At 40.6% G+C, this 19,768-nt stretch overlaps 1 pseudogene across 1 annotated transcript in view; it reads right to left on the bottom strand.

Moving 5' to 3' along the window:
* Positions 1 to 2,252: 2,252 nt before the first annotated feature.
* LOC308640518 (vomeronasal type-1 receptor 94-like) overlaps positions 2,253 to 19,768 on the bottom strand; it is an 18,622-nt pseudogene continuing 1,106 nt past the window's right edge. The window contains exons 2-5 of the transcript in view: positions 8,520 to 8,711; positions 6,048 to 6,284; positions 5,170 to 5,210; positions 2,253 to 2,615 (exon numbers count right to left, since the gene is read on the bottom strand). The product of the transcript in view is annotated as a vomeronasal type-1 receptor 94-like (transcript). The remainder of the gene's footprint in view (positions 2,616 to 5,169; positions 5,211 to 6,047; positions 6,285 to 8,519; positions 8,712 to 19,768) is intronic.

Raw genomic sequence — 19,768 nt, 5'->3', positions numbered from 1 at the left:
GGGAAAGAATCTTCTTTACACGAATGTGTGAATGAAGAAAAAAACAAAACATTTCTTAATAAATGAATCATTTGGAAGGGATTACATTTTTCTAATGTCATGAATTAATTTCCACTATTTACAATGACACTTCTGCAAAGATTTCAAAGCAATTATTTAACTAGGCTAAAACATTTAAATTGTCTGGACTCCTGGTTGTTTTTTCTCACACTTCGTAACTGATGTTATCAAATTATAATTTTCTAGGTTGATGTGGGAGAGATTGCTAGTCTTACCCACTTGTTTTTTAGATGATAGAATGTGGGGATATGTTGCTCACCTCATTGTAAAAGTTACATGCTTCATAGCTATAAAGCAGAATTAAGATGGAAATAAAGAAAATACCTTCATTCTATAGGGAGCTATACCATGAGATTGTCACCATCAAATTTTCTATAACACTATTTTCTCTCTGTCCTCTGGAGAAATATCATTGCTTACTAAAAGAAGATAAGAAATCTTTTTCTCTTATGTAAACTCCATTATCCGAGTGAGTTTGGATTCCTTTCTTTTAATTAAAACACTAAAAGCTATGACCCCCCCAAAATAATTGGATTTTCCTGGTGTGCTGGTGCATTGCGTGCCTGTTACCCCAGCAGCTTCGGAAGGTGATGCAGGAGATTTTCAGGTTCAAGGCCAGCCTCATCAACTTAGTGAGGCCCTGTCTCAAAGTAAAAATAAGAGGCTAGGGTTGTGGCTCAGCGCTAGAGCGCTTGCCTAGCACGTGCAAGGTCCTGGGTTCTGTCCTTAGCACCACATAAAAATTAAAAAAAAATAAAGATATTGTGTCCAACTACAACTAAAAAAATAAATCTTAAAAAATAAAATAGTTAGGGATGTGGCTCAGTGGTTAAGCACTTTTGCACTTTTGGGTTTAATTCCTGGTTAAAACACACACACACACACACACACACACACACACACACACACTTAAATCATGATTACTTTTCCCCATTTCTCCATATGCTAAAGAGTGGGCAGAAAAGAAATTTTGGAATTAAATCCTGCTAAAAATGGGTGGTTCTGCCCACTTAGATATGTTTTTTTTTCTGGCATAATCATATATATATATATATATATATATATATATATATATATATATATATAACAATATCAGTGGTTATGTAAACCTGGGTTCAATATCTGGTACCAAATATATATATATATATATATATATATATATATATATATATATATATATATATATATATAAATTCAAGAAGTCTGTGTTCAGAGTTAACATTCTTTATGTTTTGTCTCTAAACTGTGATGAGCAATCCAGAACAGAGAACACTGAAAATATAGAACTGTATGGGGCTTCATCCAGCATCCACACTCTTTCCTTGAGTGATCTATGTGGACATTCCAGCCATCTGACCCACTTGAACTCACTTTGGGTGCTGCCTACTGAGCTTTTTTATCAGGTTGCTACACATGCCAAGACAAATTAATTATGGCCCTACCAGTGGAGATAAACAGAAAAGATGTTATGCTTGCGTACTGAGAGTTTGCAAAGGGTGCATTAAAAAAGTGCCCAAATACTTTGAGGTGGACAGACTTGGTGGTTGGAGAGGTTGAAACTGGTAACCAGTGTGATGATGAAAATTTTATCTTTATTTGATCCTCAGACATGGACTCTATATGTCTTTTCACCAGAAAAAAAAAGAAAATGACCAAGAGCAGCACCCTTTCCATTTTTCTTGCTGTAAGAAATGTCTTTTCTTCCCAAATTGTCCTTGGGATCACAGCCAATGTCTTCCTCCTCCTCTTTCACATCCTCATGTTCCTTCTCCAGTGCAGGACCAGGCCCACGGACATGGCCATCGCTCACCTGGCCCTGATTCATCTGCTGATGCTCATAATCAGGGTGTTCCTGGATATAGACATTTTGGGGGTTCAGGATATTTGGAACGACATGTCATGTAAAGCCACCATCTACCTGTACAGGCTGATGAGGAGCCTGTCGGTCAGCACCACCTGCCTGCTGAGTGTCTTTCAGGCCACCACACTCAGCCCCATAAGCTCCTTTCTGGCCAAGTTCAAGCACACGGCCCCACAGCACAGTCTGGTACTTTCTCACTCTCTGGGTGTTCAACATGTTCATTAATATTCGTATTTTAGTCTCTATTGGAGGCCCCTCCAATAACACATCAGATATTTGGTTTTCCACTGAATCCTGCAGGGTTTCCCCCACAGGTCACTACCTCAGGGTCTTATTTTCCTTGGTAGGAATACTCCGGGATGTCCTCCTTCTCGGGCTCATGGCCCTCTCCAGCGGGTACATGCTGGCTCTCCTGTGGAGGCATAAGAGGCAGTGCCAGCACCTCCACAACACCAGCAGGATTCCACAAGCCTCCCCAGAGCAGAGGGCCACTAGGACCATCCTGCTCCTCATGGGTTCCTTTGTGGTCATGTACTTTATGGACTGTGTGATCTCCTCCTCTTACAGTAAAATGCAGAAAAAGGATCCGGTTCGCCTTGTCTTCCAGATGCTGGTGGGCAATGGCTACTCGACCGTCAGTGCTTTGATGCTCATTTGTACCAAAAAACGAATAACCCAGTTCTTCCAATCCACACTGGGGAGGATGAGGACATGTTTACACAGGGTCAGATAACCCCTCACAGTGTCATCACACGTTGTTTCCTCCTGAGTTTCCAAAAATTTGTTGATGTTTGGAAAAAAACTAAATGAGGAGGAGGGAAGTGAATCTTTTGTTGTTCTTTGTAAGATGTTTATCACACCAGGTGAGGTGGTGCACACCTGTCATGCCACCAACTCAGGACGCTGAGGCAGAAAGATCTCAAGTTGAAGGCTAGCCTCAGCAACTGTGTGAGTCCCTAAGTATCTTAGTGGGACTCTGTGTGTAAATTTAAAAAAAATTACAAAGTTCTGGGGATGTGGCTCAGTGGTCACATGCACCTGGGTTCAATTCCTAGTTGCAAAAAAAAGTGTTAAATGATATATGGGCTGTTTTCTTACTGAACTTGCCTAAAGCAGATACCTTCCATTGTCCATAAGTAGACCATGACTGTGAACCCTTTGCTGGAAAAATGAATTTTGGAAGAATAGTTTTGTTTAGTCTTAGGAAAAGAAATATCTTGCCTATGTACAACTCTCTTGAGGTGCCTTAGGCAACAGGTGTTTTGATGTATTTTTTTTATTAGAGCAACAAACATCAATAAGAATAATGAAATCCCCTCCGTGTTAACTCCAGTTGTTTTCCTAATATACTTGTAACATTATTTCTTCATGTATTTTTTTCTGATTTCATCATTTAACTTTTTTTTAAAGAAAGAGTGAGAGAGAGGGAGAGAGAGAGAGAGAGAGAGAGAGAGAGAGAGAGAGAGAGAGAGAGAGAGTTTTTTAATATTTATTTTTTAGTATTTGGCGGACACAACATCTTTGTTTGTATGTGGTGCTGAGGATCAAACCCGGGCCACATGCATGCCAGGTGAGCACGCTACTGCTTGAGCCACATCCCCAGCCCCATCATTTAACTTTTTAAATGTTATTTTATTTTCATCTGAATGCCAAACCAATAGAGAGTGGGAAAAATAGTAGGCAATAGGTAATCAGGAATCAGAGTGCAGGAGAGAGCTCAGATGTCTTGGAAAAACACAGATCTAATCCATATCCCCTTGCAGCCTTGAAGTAGTGGCCTAGGTCTTTCACCCTCAGTGTAAAATATAGACCGTATCTGTTTTAGGGTTTCAAGGAGATGAGAATAAATAATAGCACACATTTGGCATCATGTGTCCTGAGATTGGAAGGATGCAAAGAAGATTACTAGCATGTCCCCTGACCAAGGATGGCATGTAATTTCTAAATCATGTGACATTGAAAAAGCAAGAGTAGCAGCTCACCTCTGTGTACACAGACATCATGTATTAACTCTTAATTTCAGTAGTGATTCTCTGGATGCAGTAGTATTATGATACCCCACTTTACAGTGAAGAAATCAAAACCCAGATAAATTAAGTCAGTGGATTGCAGAGGAAATAGGTGAGGAAAGTCAGGATTTGAACTCTCAAGCCCAAGTTACAGGTCCTAAGCCTAACCAACGGTCCGACTTTCTTGTTAGACCAATAACATCTATAGGAAAGTGGCACACAGGGGTCACAGCCAATGAAACAGACAACCTGGCACTAAAAGGCCCACCCCTGTTTTGCATTATTTCAGCCCAGAAATACAGCTGGATGGCAGGTGGCTATGGTTTGACCTACAGTAATGTGGCCTGAAACAAAGAAGTCAGGCTGCTGGATTGAACTCTAAGAGGCCAGTGTGAAAGCTGTTCAGTGGCAGAATTTTCAACCCCTGGAGGGGACCCAAGCCATCACCTCCCTTCTGGAGCAGCATGTGAAGGATCCAAGTGCACTTCTGGGGTGCAGTGGAGGGATATCCCAAGGGCACTGGTTGCAAAGGTAGGAGGCTACTTGTTCTCCTGACTCTTGAAAAGTCTACTTGAACCAGAGGAAGGTTAGGCATGGGGTGCATTGTTGGCCTCCCTCACTGTAATTTATTAATACTTTGTAGCAGAAAATATTCAAATATTGTTATTTTTTCGTTTATGAGATGGAATCTCACTCTATTGCAGGGACTGGTCTTTAACTTCCTGTGCTCAAAAGATCCTCCTGCCTCAGCCTCCTGAGTCGCTGGAACTGCAGCTGCACAATACGGTGCTCAGCTCAAATATTACAGAGGATTGAATTAGTGCTGAGGCTATTACTTTTCCTGTCCCCTCAAGCAGTTCATGGTCAACTAAATCCATTCTCTGTAACATCCTCAGGATATGGGAGAAATTGTGTTCCCTATTAGGAAAGAGAGTGGATATGTCTGCTTTTGAATCTTGTGTGACCTGTAGAGTCATTTACCAAAGCGACAAGATAAGATCATTAAGGAAAAACAGCCACTGTGTCTTCCAGTTAGTTGTGGAAACCCTGGGGTTTCATCATAATGATTTTAGCAAACAGACAAATAATCAAAAACATGCACAGATCAAGTCTTCCCGGGCAGGAGGTCAGGAAGGTTTGTAGGTCTCAGATTGGCTCAGAACAGACTTGGGGCTGATGGAACTTTTTTGTGATATTTATCAGGTCCTCCTAGATCAAAACACTTACTTCATAACTTACCAGTTTCACTTGACTGTTGGAATGATGGACATGATGTCCATCTGCAGTAACAATAAAAAACGATTGTCTTATCTTTTAAAAGTCCTTGTATGGCTGTGTTTTGGTTATACTCTCCCGCCAGGTGTCTGAGACCAAGTTGGTCAAAGTTGACCTTTTTCCTCTCTATGCTAGATTCAGCTGAGATCTTCAGAGTTTATTACTCCTGGGAACTGCTGACCCCAGCCCTGCAGCTGTGCCAAGGGGCCACTCACCCTCCTCTGACTGCCCCTTCCACTGTCCCTTCCCCTGCCCCTTCCCAGCCTCTGTTGAGCTGAACTTCCATATGGGCAACATTTTTAGCCTCCATACATGAGGGAGGTCAAGCAGCTTGGGAAACGGAATCAGGAGGATCCTGTGTTTAGGCAGCATCAACCAAAGCAAGGTGCTAAGCAACTCAGTGAAACCCTATCTCTAAATAAAACACAAGATCGGGCTGAGGACGTGGCTCAGTGTTCTAGTGTTCCTGATTCAATCCTCAGTAACTACCTCCCCCCACCAAAAAAATATAATGACTTTAGTTTATCTCAGAGGTATATGAAAAAAAAATATCTAGCATGTATTTCTCATTCACAAGTTTCAAAGTAATCACATAAAAGCCCCCCCCCTTGCTAATTCATTCAACACAGAAAGCAGACACACTATGCCATGATGAATGGTTGCCCAACCGTGTGGTGACTCAGTATGAAAGTCTATCCATCGTGCAATGATCCAACATTTACTATCCTTCCCACATAAGAATTTCAAAAAGTTAAGGCTATGTTTTTCAGTACAGATGAAAACCAAAGAGCTACTTGTGTTATAGACATTGGCCTCCATAGTCTGGATACAATGACAAATACGGTAATTTTTCCGCATGGTTCTTGAGGAGGAGACAATGCATTCCAAACAGTACTTGAGCACAAAGAAACCCAGGAGCAGCAGGATGATCCTAGTGGCCCTCTGTTCTGGGGAGGCTTTTGGAGACAGGCTGGTGCTGTGAAGGTGCTGGCATTGCCTCTTATGTCTATGCAAGAGGGTCACCATGTACCCACTGGAGAGGACCATGAGCCCTATAAGGATGACATCCTGTAATGCACCTATTATGGTAAATAAATGCCTGAGGAAGTAGTTCATGTGTAAGATAGTGCAGGAGTCACTGAGGAATATGCGAGTGTGTGTGAGTTCACAGTAAAGTTGTCAACAGCAGAGATTGAGAATGGGGATTAAAGGACATATAGAGGACCCACAGGAAAGAAGGGACCTCATGCTGTCCAGTGGGGACTTAGGCTTGAACTTTGCAAGCAGGAGCTTGGGAAAAATAATATGTGTCCTAATCATATGGACCACGTCATGTTCTGTCACTTTGATCCAAGGTTCAAATTAGCCCATTCCTGACTCCACACGTTGTGATGCCTGAGATTCCGAGCTGTTGGGAATTCTAGGTGGGCACCACCACCCTGGGCTTCTTATAGTTTTCTTTGTAATTTCAGAGAAAATTTTCCTCACCCTTGATTATAAGGTAATTGAAACATTTTATTATTATTTAAGTACACAAAAGATGATATTTATCATTTATCTTTGATTATGAGTACTGGTCAGTGGCTTTAAGCAATTTAAAATGTGGGTGCATGGATTCTCTCTACTGTCTCCCCAGTTTTTCTTATTCCTAAAATATCTCTAGATTCATTAAATAAAAATTACCCAGGGCACACCCTTCCTCAGCTGCAGGAAAATGCCATACTACTACATTCTGTCTTTATAAGTTATATGACCCAAACATCCATCTTTTACAGGTATATTTTATACACATGATGATTCTTTTGTGAGTGACAGTTGCTTGATCGAATGATTTCAAGATTCATCTGTGGTTTCTTATATATCAGCATCACCTTCGTATTTAATGCTATGTTTAGTGTTTAATGCAATATTTGGTCTTTGCATATTGTACTACTGAAGATTCCACTCCCTGTGTGTAGATGTATACAGTTTTGATTCTGATGCCTATGCAAGAGGGTCACCATGTACCCTCTTGATATAATAAATTCAAACTCGTCCATGGCTTCCTATGCACCAAAATCTTTCTCCTATTTAATGTTGAGTGGAGTGGAACTCTATGATACATCCAGACCATATCTTCATACATTCATACACTTGGGGATATCAGTCTCTCTTTATCACTATTATAAATGTGGTATCCTGAGCAATGGTGTTTAAATAATAGTTGTTGTCCCTATATCCAGTTTTTTTTGTTATATTCATGAAAGTTCAATTTATAGATGAAATGGCAGTTTATGATAAGGGATGTTTACAATCTATTAGGCATAAAGGAGATTTATGAGACTCTTGATTTATTAAAACTGCTGCAATCTCTCACATACCTATAAATGTATGGACTCATTCAGAAAAAGAAAGTGATATTTACTTCTTAGGGTTCCTTTCACACATCAATCAGAAATATAAAATTACTAGATTTGTTGGAGAAATATGGACAATAATCTGTCATGTTTTTCTCATTTTCAAGCTTCAATGTAATCATTTTTAAAAACCACTTTATGCTTTGATCCAACACAGAGAGCAAACTCACTATGCCATGATACATTGATGCACAGCGGTGTGGTGGCTCAGGTCGAGAACTGACCCATCATGCAATGATTCAACGTTGACTGTCCTTCCCCCACAAACATTTAAAAAAGGTAACACCTTGTCTTGTTATGCAGATGAAAACCAAAGGACTGATGGTGGCATAGCCATTGGACACCATGATCTAGACAGAACGGCACACAGGGTCATTGTTCCACATGGTTCTTGAGGAGGAGATGATGCAGTCCAAACAGTACATGAGCACAAAGAAACCCAGGAGAACCATGATGGTCCTAGTGGCCCTCTGTTTAGGGGAGGCATTTGGAGACAGGCTGGTGCCATGAAGGTGCTGGCACTGCCTCTTATGCCTATGCAAGAGGGTCACCATGTACACACTGGAGAGGGCCATGAGCCCTATAAGGAAGACATCCTGTAATGCACCCAGGATGATAAACAAATGCCTGAAGAAGTAGCTCATGGGTAAGATAGTGCAGGAGTCACTGAGGAATATAAGGCCCTGTGAGGTCACAGTGGAGTTGTCAACAGCAGAGATGGAGAAGTGGGCACTGAAGGACATATAGAAGACCCACAGAAAGAGAAGGGACCTCAGGCTGTCCTTTGGGGACTTAGGCTTGAACTTTGCCAAGCAGAAGCTTCTGGGGCTGAGGGTGAGGGCCTGCAGGACACTCAGCAGGCAGGTGGCAGAAATGGACAGGCCCCTCATCAACCTGTACAAGTAGAAACTGATTTACATGTGACATCACCCTGAAGCCCCACCTGAGATGTAAAAGTGTTTGCAGCAAAGATTCCCGTGTTGAGGATCAGGAGGTGGGTAAGGGCCAAGAGATCGATGATCCAGTCCATTTTCTTGAGCCTCTTGTCACACAGGAACTTGATGACATAGAACAGAAAGAGGATGGTGTTGGCCACAATCCCAATTCCCACTTCAGAGTAAAAGGTGCTTCTTTAGTTAATAACACCATGCACCATGTGTTTTTTTTTTTTCTCATCTTTTGGGTTAAGGAATCATGGAGTACATATCTTAGGAGAAAAGAAAAGAAAATGCATTATCACAAATATTAAATTGCATCCCTCTCAGACAACACTGTTGCCAGGAGGAAAATTTGTTGGCCTATCCCTGTGCCCCTGTCCCTGTTAACTGAAGTTTTGCTGACACACCCTGGAAACAATTCTTTCCTCTCTCTCTTCCCATCATTTTCCAATCAGGACTGGATTCCAATTTATGCAAAGTACAAAGGATTTCCTGAGCATTAAAAATGATCATATCTGTCATATATTTCTCATTCACAAGCTCTGATGTTATAGAAAAATTTTCCCTGATGCAAACTTGAATTTTTCTTGGTGATATCTGATCGCAAGTGTGGAGTATGTTTCCTTACTGTTCTAAGGACTATGTACTTTTGGGTCAACTGAAATGATGGGGGTTTAATTAGGAAGAAAACCTTCCTAAACAAAGAGCCTCAATGTCTTAGGCCATGCATATTTATGTTAGCTTCCAGTTACCTTCATTCTGGTTTGTTCATGAACACTTGTAATATTGTTCATATATTCACAGAGAAATTGCTAAGTACTGCAACCTCTGAAGTCAGATGGCTTGAATATACCTATATAATCTTCCATTTAAAGGATAAGTATTCAACTTTGAGAAGCCCATTAGCCTGGGCTCTGGGCTCAACTCATCTATAAGCTGAACAAAACCTCATCGTGTCTGCACATGAGATACCATGCATGAAACAGCATGAAGCACGTTTGCCATTTAGGGAAGGATTGCTGTGCAGAAGGCTCTCTATGGAATTGTTCAATTTTCTAGACTTCTGCAGATCCTCATTCATAGAAATCTCTTAGTAGTTGATCATCTCTATCACCAACTCAGAGAGACTAAAAAATTAACCGAATTATAATCTGTTGGGAATCTCTATTCAGAGAAAATGGAGTGGATTTTAGACAGATTTGATTCCCCTACACAGCTACTTATGTTAATTATTTTTGTTATCGAGTCACAATTTGACCGATGTGATCCAACTCCAGTAACAAATACTAGGAGAAACACATTTCAGTATTTTTCTACTTAAATATGAGTAGCCAGGCATGATGGCACACTCTTGTAATCCAGCAGATTGAGAGGCTGGGGCTACAGGATTGTGAGCTCAGTGCCAGCCTCAGCAACTGTGATGCACTTAGCAACTCAGTGAGACCCTGTCTATAAATAACATAGAAAATAGCCCTAGGGATGGGACTTGCTTGTTCAGTGTCCCTGAGTTCAATCCCCAGTACCAAAGCAAAAGAAAACAACAACAAAACAAAACCTTAAATACATGGAATCATTGTGATAAACAGAACCACATGGAAAAAGATACACATTCACTCCACTTGAGGAATTAATTACAGTGTAAGTATCCAACCTATCTTTGAAACATGAGTCTTTTTGGAGTCCAAGTTTTCCATCTTCCTTCAAGAATGCAATGACATTTTTCCCGACTCAAGAGGTCCACATGTAAAATTGATACTTGGGTTTATTATATTGATGTCTAAAACATACCAGATACATTTTCTACTACTGAACTACATCTCCAGCTCTGATTCTAGAGAATTTTGAAATGATTTTACTGGCAGAATATTTTCCTGGAAAACATATATATTTACTTTAATCCATGCATCTTTAATTTGTGTTTTCACATACTGAACCATAATAATACTTGAAATCAAAGCCTTAAGGCTAAATTAGTTCTTGTGCATATGGATGTAAAAGACACTAAGGGAATCCCTACTACTCAGGAGGCAGAGACAGGAGGATGTCGAGTTCAAGGCCGGCTAGTAAATTAGTGAGACCCTGTCTCAAAATAATAAATCAAAACTGGGCTAGGGATGTACCTAATTGGTGAAAAGCCCTGGCTTCAATCCCTGGTACGAAAACCAAAAGTGCTAAGGAAATCTGACATGTTAAAGATGTGTGAACATTTTTGGTGCCACGTGAGAATTCAGAGTGTAAGTACAGGTTTTGTTTAAACATTGAAATGCAGATCTGTTTTTAGTAAAAAAAATTAACTTTTAGCTGACATAATATCTAGACTTAGGGAGTCTCCTATTAGAATTCAATACAGGTTAACATTGCTTGCTGAACACATGGGGGAATTAACATTTTGATTTTCTCACATTGTATAATTTCTAAGTGTGCAGAGTCTCAAAACTCTTATTTGGTCACAGGAAATCACCTGATGTAGACTCTGGTGACCACATTGAGCTCTAGGCAGTAGACCTGCTGACCCCAGCCCTGAAGCTGTGACCAGGTGCCCCTCACCCCTCCTCTGACTGTTCCTTCCCCTGACCCTTCCTAGATTCTGCTGAGCTACACTGCTATGTGGGCAACATATTGACATTCCCTACATGAGTGAGAACATGCAGTAATTGATTGAAAAGAAAATTCTATAAACCAATAGGAAAAAAAAGTTTATTTATTTCTGAAATGTGGTGAACAGCAAAATGACATTTTTTTAAAATTTTAGGACTATACTCATGCACGACTGTGTCCAGCTTCTGTGCAAAGTTCAGATCACATACTGATGTATTAGTTTATCATATGCATCAGACACATATACCTTTTTCACTTAAATATTATACAATATGTAAGTATTCTAAAGGTCCTTAACACGGTGATGGTTCTTGGAAATATACTGTTTAAAGCAAAAACAATATTTTTTTTTAACAAGAGAAAGCAAACTATCCTAAGAAATACTGGACAGTCCACAGAGGGGGACATAAATCACAGGGAAAGTAGCATGGGTTGGGCATCATGGTGCATATCTGTAATCCTCACAGCTTGGGAGTCTGAGGGAAGAGAATTGCATTTTTGAGGCTAGCCTCAGCAACTTAGGACCTAAGTCTTATAGCAAGAGCCCTCTCTAAATAAAATATTAAAATATTAAGGATGTGGCTCCATGGTTAAGCACACTTAGGTTCAAATCTTGGTACGAAAATAATAATAAAACAACAACAATAATAATAATAATAATAATAATAATAATAATATAATAACAGCAGCAACAAAGGGACATAATTTGTTTTGTCTTTTCCATGTACTTAAGCCTCCCCCCTGCTCCCATCACCTACTGTATGTTAACTAAAGATGAACAATTGAGTTCTGGGAGGGGTCTGGTCCTGCTTCATGTGAGTTTCAGACTGAGGGGAAATTGGGCAGCAAGCTGTACTTTGCATCACAGTTCTAGCTGGGAAACTATGAAGAGCACTAGGGAGAATCATCTTGCACATCAGGGAGGGCACATCCACTACCAGCAAGGTGCTATGCTATGTGAAAAGCCACTGTGAAATGTACAAGCTACAGGAATATGAATGAGAAAAGCCTGTAGAATATTTGGGTAAATGAGTGATGGCTATTCCTGAAACATCTGGTTGATGATCACCCATTGTTCCCATAAATTGTAAAGATTTCAGTAAAGCTCAATGTTCCCAGCTGCGACTACACAATAACAATAGTTTGAAATCTGTCTTCAGGTTCAGTATAAGGTAAGTTACTTTTCTAACAGCAACAAGAAACTCCAAAGGAGCTTCATCACAGACACTAAGCTGTCTTTACTGGGAAACCCAAACATACCTGCAGGAAGATCTGTTTCCCTGATGAGGTCAATAATGACATGAATCAAGTTCAATTTGCTTAAAGAGGAAGGAAAAGAGATAGGTTCACATTTGTTCTGTAACTGCATTTGCATGCAAATATGAACTTAAAAAATAAATGTGAGCATAGGCACCTGAATAGAATGAGGATCAACTTTTCCAAATATTCTCCGTAACAAAATGCCAATCAGACACAAAGATTCTTAGGGAAATGGGAAGGAGAATTTTAAAATGAATAATAAAAAAGAGCCCAGATGAATGGACCATATATTCTTCCTGCTCAATATTGAAAATTATATTCCCAGATATTTAGGGGATAAGAAAAAGAAACCACTATCAGCGTCACTTGTCTTTTCATGTGAAGGAGACATAGGACCACTGCCCTCTCACTCGAAATTGGCTACTGGGCAGAACACACAATGTGGAGAGGCACCATTCATTTTTAATTTGTGAGACGAAATGTAGGACAAGGAAGATTTCATGAGAAATTACAACACATGGTTGTGGTAATATAAGGTCACCCCTGTTACTTTCAGGTTTATACAAAATCACTTTTTAAATTTTCAATGTTTAGAAAGTCAGATATCAATGAGCATTCCATTTTTTTTCAGGAAGATGAGAGAAGCAAAGCTGAGCATACTTAATAAAGAGGAGACAGGGAACATGATTACTTCTCTGTTTATTTGTATAGGACTAAATAACATAGAAAACAGGTGATAGATTACATAGCATATGCCAATGTAATTCTCAGCCCCACATGTAAATAAGTAAATAAAATGAAAGTCCATCAACCAATAATAAAAATATTTTAAAAATCATGGAAATTATCTTGAAAACCTATATTCCAATAAAATAGAACATAGTGAAGACATTGATAAATTTCTTAAGTCATATGATTTGCCCAGACTGAGTCAGGAGGATATACACAATTTGAACAGACCAATATAAATGGATGAAATTGAAGAAGCCATCAAAAGACTACCAACCAAGAAAAGCCCAGGACCGGATGGGTATACAGCGGAGTTTTACAAAACCTTTAAAGAAGAATTAATACCAATACTTTTCAAGTTATTTCAGGAAATAGAAAAAGAGGGAGCTCTTCCAAATTCATTCTATGAGGCCAACATCACCCTGATTCCAAAACCAGGCAAAGACACCTCAAAAAAAGAAAACTACAGACCAATATCTCTAATGAACCCAGATGCAAAAATCCTCAATAAAATTCTGGCGAATCGAATACAAAAACACATCAAAAAATTGTGCACCATGATCAAGTAGGATTCATCCCTGGCATGCAAGGATGGTTCAATATATGGAAATCAATAAATGTTATTCACCACATCAATAGACTTAAAGATAGGAACCATATGATCATCTTGATAGATGCAGAGAAAGCATTCGACAAAGTACAGCATCCTTTTCTGTTCAAAACATTAGAAAAACTAGGGATAACAGGAACTTACCTTGACATTGTAAAAGCTATCTATGCTAAGCCTCAGGCTAGCATCATTCTGAATGGACAAAAGTTAAAGGCATTCCCTCTAAAATCTGGAACAAGACAGGGATGCCCTCTATCACCACTTCTATTCAATATAGTTCTCGAAACACTGGCCAGAGCAATTAGACAGATGAAAGAAATTAAAGGCATAAAAATAGGAAAAGAAGAACTTAAATTATCACTATTTGCAGATGACATGATTCTATACCTAGAAGACCCAAAAAGGTCTACAAAGAAACTACTAGAACTAATGAATGAATTCAGCAAAGTGGCAGGATATAAAATCAACACACATAAATCAAAGGCATTTCTGTATATCAGCGACAAAACTTCTGAAACGGAAATGAGGAAAAACATTCCATTCACAATATCCTCAAAGAAAATAAAATACTTCAGAATCAACCTAACAAAAGAGGTGAAAGATTTATACAACGAAAACTACAGAACCCTAAAGAGAGAAGTAGAAGAAGATCTTAGAAGATGGAAAAATATACCCTGTTCATGGATAGGCAGAACTAACATCATCAAAATGGCGATATTGCCAAAAGTTCTCTATAGGTTTAATGCAATGCCAATCAAAATCCCAACGGCATTTCTTGTAGAAATAGATAAAGCAATCATGAAATTCATATGGAAAAATAAAAGACCCAGAATAGCAAAAGCAATTCTAAGCAGGAAGTGTGAATCAGGCGGTATAGCGATACCAGATTTCAAACTATATTACAGAGCAATAGTGACAAAAACAGCATGGTACTGGTACCAAAACAGGCAGGTGGACCAATGGTATAGAATAGAGGACACAGAGACTAATTCACAAAGTTACAACTATCTTATATTTGATAAAGGGGCTAAAAGCATGCAATGGAGGAAGGATAGCATCTTCAACAAATGGTGTTGGGAAAACTGGAAATCTATATGCAACAAAATGAAACTGAATCCCTTTCTCTCGCCATGCACAAAAGTTAACTCAAAATGAATCAAGGAGCTTGATATCAAATCAGAGACTCTGTGTCTGATAGAAGAAAAAGGTGGCTCCGATCTACATATTGTGGGGTCGGGCTCAAAATTCCTTAATAGGACACCCATAGCACAAGAGTTAATAACAAGAATCAACAAATGGGACTTACTTAAACTAAAAAGTTTTTTCTCAGCAAGAGAAACAATAAGAGAGGTAAATAGGGAGCCTACATCCTGGGAACAAATTTTTACTCCTCACACTTCAGATAGAGCCCTAATATCCAGAGTATACAAAGAACTCAAAAAATTAAACAATAAGATAACAAATAACCCAATCAACAAATGGGCCAAGGACCTGAACAGACACTTCTCAGAGGAGGACATACAATCAATCAACAAGTACATGAAAAAATGCTCACCATCTCTAGCAGTCAGAGAAATGCAAATCAAAACCACCCTAAGATACCATCTCACTCCAGTAAGATTGGCAGCCACTATGAAGTCAAACAACAAGTGCTGGAGAGGATGTGGAAAAAAGTGTACACTTGTACATTGCTGGTGGGACTGCAAATTGGTGCGGCCAATTTGGAAAGCAGTTTGGAGATTCCTGGGAAAGCTGGCAATGGAACCACCATTTGACCCTGCTATTGCCCTTCTCGGACTATTCCCTGAAGACCTTAAAAGAGCATGCTACAGGGATACTGCCACATCGATGTTCATAGCAGCACAATTCACAATAGCTAGACTGTGAAACCAACCCAGATGCCCTTCAATAGATGAATGGACAAAAAATGTGGCATCTATACACAATGGAGTACTATGCAGCAATAAAAAATGACAAAATCATAGAATTTGCAGGGAAATGGATGGCACTAGAGCAGATTATGCTTAGTGAAGCTAGCCAATCCCTAAAAAACAAATACCAAATGTCTTCTTTGATATAATGAGAGCAACTATGAACAGAGCTGGGAGGAAGAGCAGGAAGAAAAGATTAACATTAAACAGAGACATGAGATGGGAGGGAAAGGGAGAGAAAAGGGAAAGTGCATGGAAATGAAGGGAGACCCTCATTGCTATACAAAATTACATATAAGAGGTTGTGAGGGGAATGGGAAAATAAACAAGGAGAGAAATGAATTACAGTAGATGGGGTAGAGAGAGAATATGGGAGGGGAGGGGAGGGAGGATAGTAGGGGATAGGAAAGGTAGCAGAATACAACAATTACGAACAGGGCATTATGTAAAATTGTGGATGTGTAACCAATGTGATTCTGCAATCTGCATTTGGGGTAAAATTGGGGGTTCATTACCCACTTCAATCTAATGTATGAAATATGATATGTCAATAGCTTTGTAATGTTGTGAACAACCAATAAAAAAAATCTTGGAGTATTTTCAGAGAATTCTGAAACTAGTATCACCCTAAAGCCAAAAGCAGACAAAGACCCTTTAAGGAAAGGAAACTTTCAACCAATATCTTTCATGAATACAGATGTAAACATTCTTTAAAAAATATTGGCCAACTGCATACGAAAACACATGAAAGATAGAGCACACCATGATCAAGTGGGGTTCATCCCAGGGATGTAAGGTTGGCTCAACATACAGAAATCAATCAATGTGACTGGCCACATCAAAAGACTTAAAGACAATCATCACATGATTATCTCAATAAATCCAGAAAAAGCATTTAACAAAGTACAGCACCCATTCATGTCAGAAAATTTAGGGATAGAATGAAGATCTCTCATAATGTAAAGACTGTGTATGAAAAACCCTAGCCAATTGTGAATAGAGAAAACTGAAAGCATCTCTTCTAAAGGCAGGAGCAAGGCACGGCTGCCCACCTTCACCACGCCTATTTAACACACAGTCCTTGAAATGCTAGTCAGAGCAATTAGGCATGAAAAGGAAATTAAAGGGATACAGACAGGAAAAGAAGAGCTCAAATGTGATTGTACCAGAAAGACTGGATTAACATGGTAGACTGAAAGGTGACCTGCTCTCTCCCAAGCCATCCTGGAATCACACTAAGATGGGTCAAAGACCAACACGTAGGACCTGAAACTGTAGAAGGACATGGGTACATGTAGGTTTTCTGGTAGGACCTCCAAAGCTCAGAAAACAAAAGCAGAGCAAACACTATATCTTCAGCTCCCTGCCTAGGGCACGTGTGATCTCCAAAGGGCTTAAGGGTCTCCTTACAATGACCCTCCTGGGTGCAGCACACAGGCCTCTGGGCAGGCAGCCCTTAGCAGGCAGCCCTCATCCCTGGCATCTCTGCCCTCCTGAGACCCCTCAGCAGCCCTGCTCCCCTCACACAGCTGCATCCACCTCTTCCGCTACTAGTGAGGACTCTGACGTTGTGCACACTAAGCAGCATTGTACGAACAGTGCACCTGCACTTTCTTCTCCAAGGAGAGTCTTCTTTGAAAAGTTGACACCTCTGAGCCTGCCATGGATGGCTTCTTTCTGATTTCTGATAGACCCTCAAAGCATCTTTCTTACAGTCCTTGTGCAAAGTACTCAGCTTCTTTTAAAATAGTGACATCTCATTAGTGACCCTCTCCTCCTTGACAGGACTTTACAAGAGCTTTCTTTCTGACCAAACAGTGGAGGCTTCCATATATTTCTGATCTGCTTTTTTGTCTGGCTTCCAATCCTCATCATGAATCTGGCATAAAGAAGCCAGCAGTGCTCAGGCCACAGCCTGAATGCTTGTGTTACCTAGAAATGTCCTCTTCCAGTTAATGACCCCATCACCTTTAAACTCAGCCTCCCACACAGTCTTGGGAGCGTGATCCAAATGTGAACATGTTCTTTTCCAGAATTTCACAGGGGGCCCGTGCCCCAGTCTGGCGGGGCATAATTCAGGAGCCATTTGTCAAAAGAAACAAACTTTATTTTTAGAACACAGGGCACCACACAGCTCCTCAGGAAAACCCTCAGAGCCCAACTGCTACCACCGGCTTCTCACAAGCCTCTAAACCTCCCCCAGCTCTTGAGGCCGATTAGCTGGGTCATGTGGGTGGAGCCAAAAAAATTCCCCCAATGAGTAGCTCCGTGGTCTGAAAGGGTGGGGAAACAGCCCAATGAGCATCACCAAAGAGGAGCCAATCAGTTGGAAGCTAGAAGTTTGCTGGGGCTGCTGTGAGCCAATCATCAGCTGGCAGCTGGAAGTTTGCAGGCAGCTGGAAGTTTGCTGGGGCTCCTTTGGCTGTGGCTCTCAACAGGCCCGTCCTGATCCCCAGGAGAACTCTCACTCCTACCTGAGGCCTCATGAACACAGTCTTTACTGTCCGCACACCCATCAGTGCCAGTTTGGTTTTGAGCTCACACAATGATCACCCGTGAAGCTCTGCCTGTAGAATTCTAGATTTTCCCTAGCCTGCTCTGCCAAACTCTTACAAATTTCTTTCATAAACCAATTGCAAGGGCTTTTGAACCACATCATCTGGTAGAGTCACAGAAATGACCGCTTCCTGTATACCACTACTGGGCAGAAACGTTTTGGTTAATTTTTCATGTCTGTGAAAAATACCAGAGAGATCAGCAACTTAAAAGGAGGAAATATTCTTTTATTTTGGTTCACAATTACAGAGGGTGCAGTCTATGGCCACTTGGCCCTGTTGCTTTGGGTCTGTGGTAGCGATGTCCATCATGGTGGGGAGCATGGGGTGGGACATGGTTGCTTTCCTCATGGTATCCAGAAAGCAGAAGGGAGACAGGGAGGGTCCAGGGTCCAGTATTTGCTTCAAGCACAAGCCTTCAATGATCTATGTTCCTCCCAATAGGTCTCACATCCTAAAGGTCTCCTCTCCTCTGCCACAGTCTTGGTTGGGCAGAAGATCATGAGCCACTCACAGCTTTGTAGATTCAAACAGCAATTCTTTATTCCCGAACTCACACCGGCCTCTACACACGTTCTGGGGAAATCCAAGTTCTGCCGTACAATTCACGACCCAAATACTTTATCCATTCCACGAGAACTCAACGGGAACTCAGGCAGCAGGATACGCCCTATTCCCACCAGCAATAACCTTAAACCTGGAACTGCCTTAAATCCAGATTGTCCTAAACCGGGAACGCCCTAAACCCAAATTATCCTAAACCGGGATACTTCCTAAAACCTGCAGGATACACCCTAAACCTGGATCCACCCTCGTCTTTGAGCAGGGTCAACTTTCTCAAACACACATGCAATGTCACAGCAAATTTCCAAGGCAAGTCCATTTAACATGGGGTACGCTGGCAAGGAAATTTCTATGCGTCATTCCTACTTGGCAATGGTCCTCAGCACTCCTCCCCACAGTGCCACAGGCTGGACATGAGTCCTTCAACACCTGGGCACCGGGCATTCCAGACCCAAGTATCACACTGTGCCAAACCAGGCTGTGCCCAGTTGAGATCCAACTCACCGTTTTCCCTTGAAGACCCATTCAGAAATGCAAATGTTTGTGTGACAGGTGACAGTATGTGGTTCCATTACTCATGATGTCTATGTCATCTATATGTATTGAGATAAATCAGCAAAATGCAAACAGCACATTCCATATCAGAATTTTACCAAAACACAATGTCTAGAAAGGGCATTGGGGAGGGGCATGACTGTCATCCAGCAGCTTGGGAGGCTGAGGCAGGAGGATTGCAAGTTTGAGGCCAGCCTCAGCAACCTAGTGAGGCCCTAAGGAACTCACTGAGACCCTGTCTCTAAATAAAATATAGAATAGGGCTACAGATGAGGCTCAGTGTTTGAGTGCCTCTGAGTTCAATCTCCAGTATCCCTCCCCAAAAAGAGCATATATATATATATATATATATATATATATATATATATATATATGTGTGTGTGTGTGTGTGTGTGGGTATATATTTATGTATGTGAGTGTGTGTGTG

Source organism: Spermophilus citellus (assembly GCF_964194105.1).
Source record: "Spermophilus citellus genome assembly, contig: SCAFFOLD_187, whole genome shotgun sequence".
In the NCBI taxonomy this organism is placed as follows: domain Eukaryota; kingdom Metazoa; phylum Chordata; class Mammalia; order Rodentia; family Sciuridae; genus Spermophilus; species Spermophilus citellus.
This window is presented reverse-complemented; position numbering and strand designations above follow the sequence as displayed.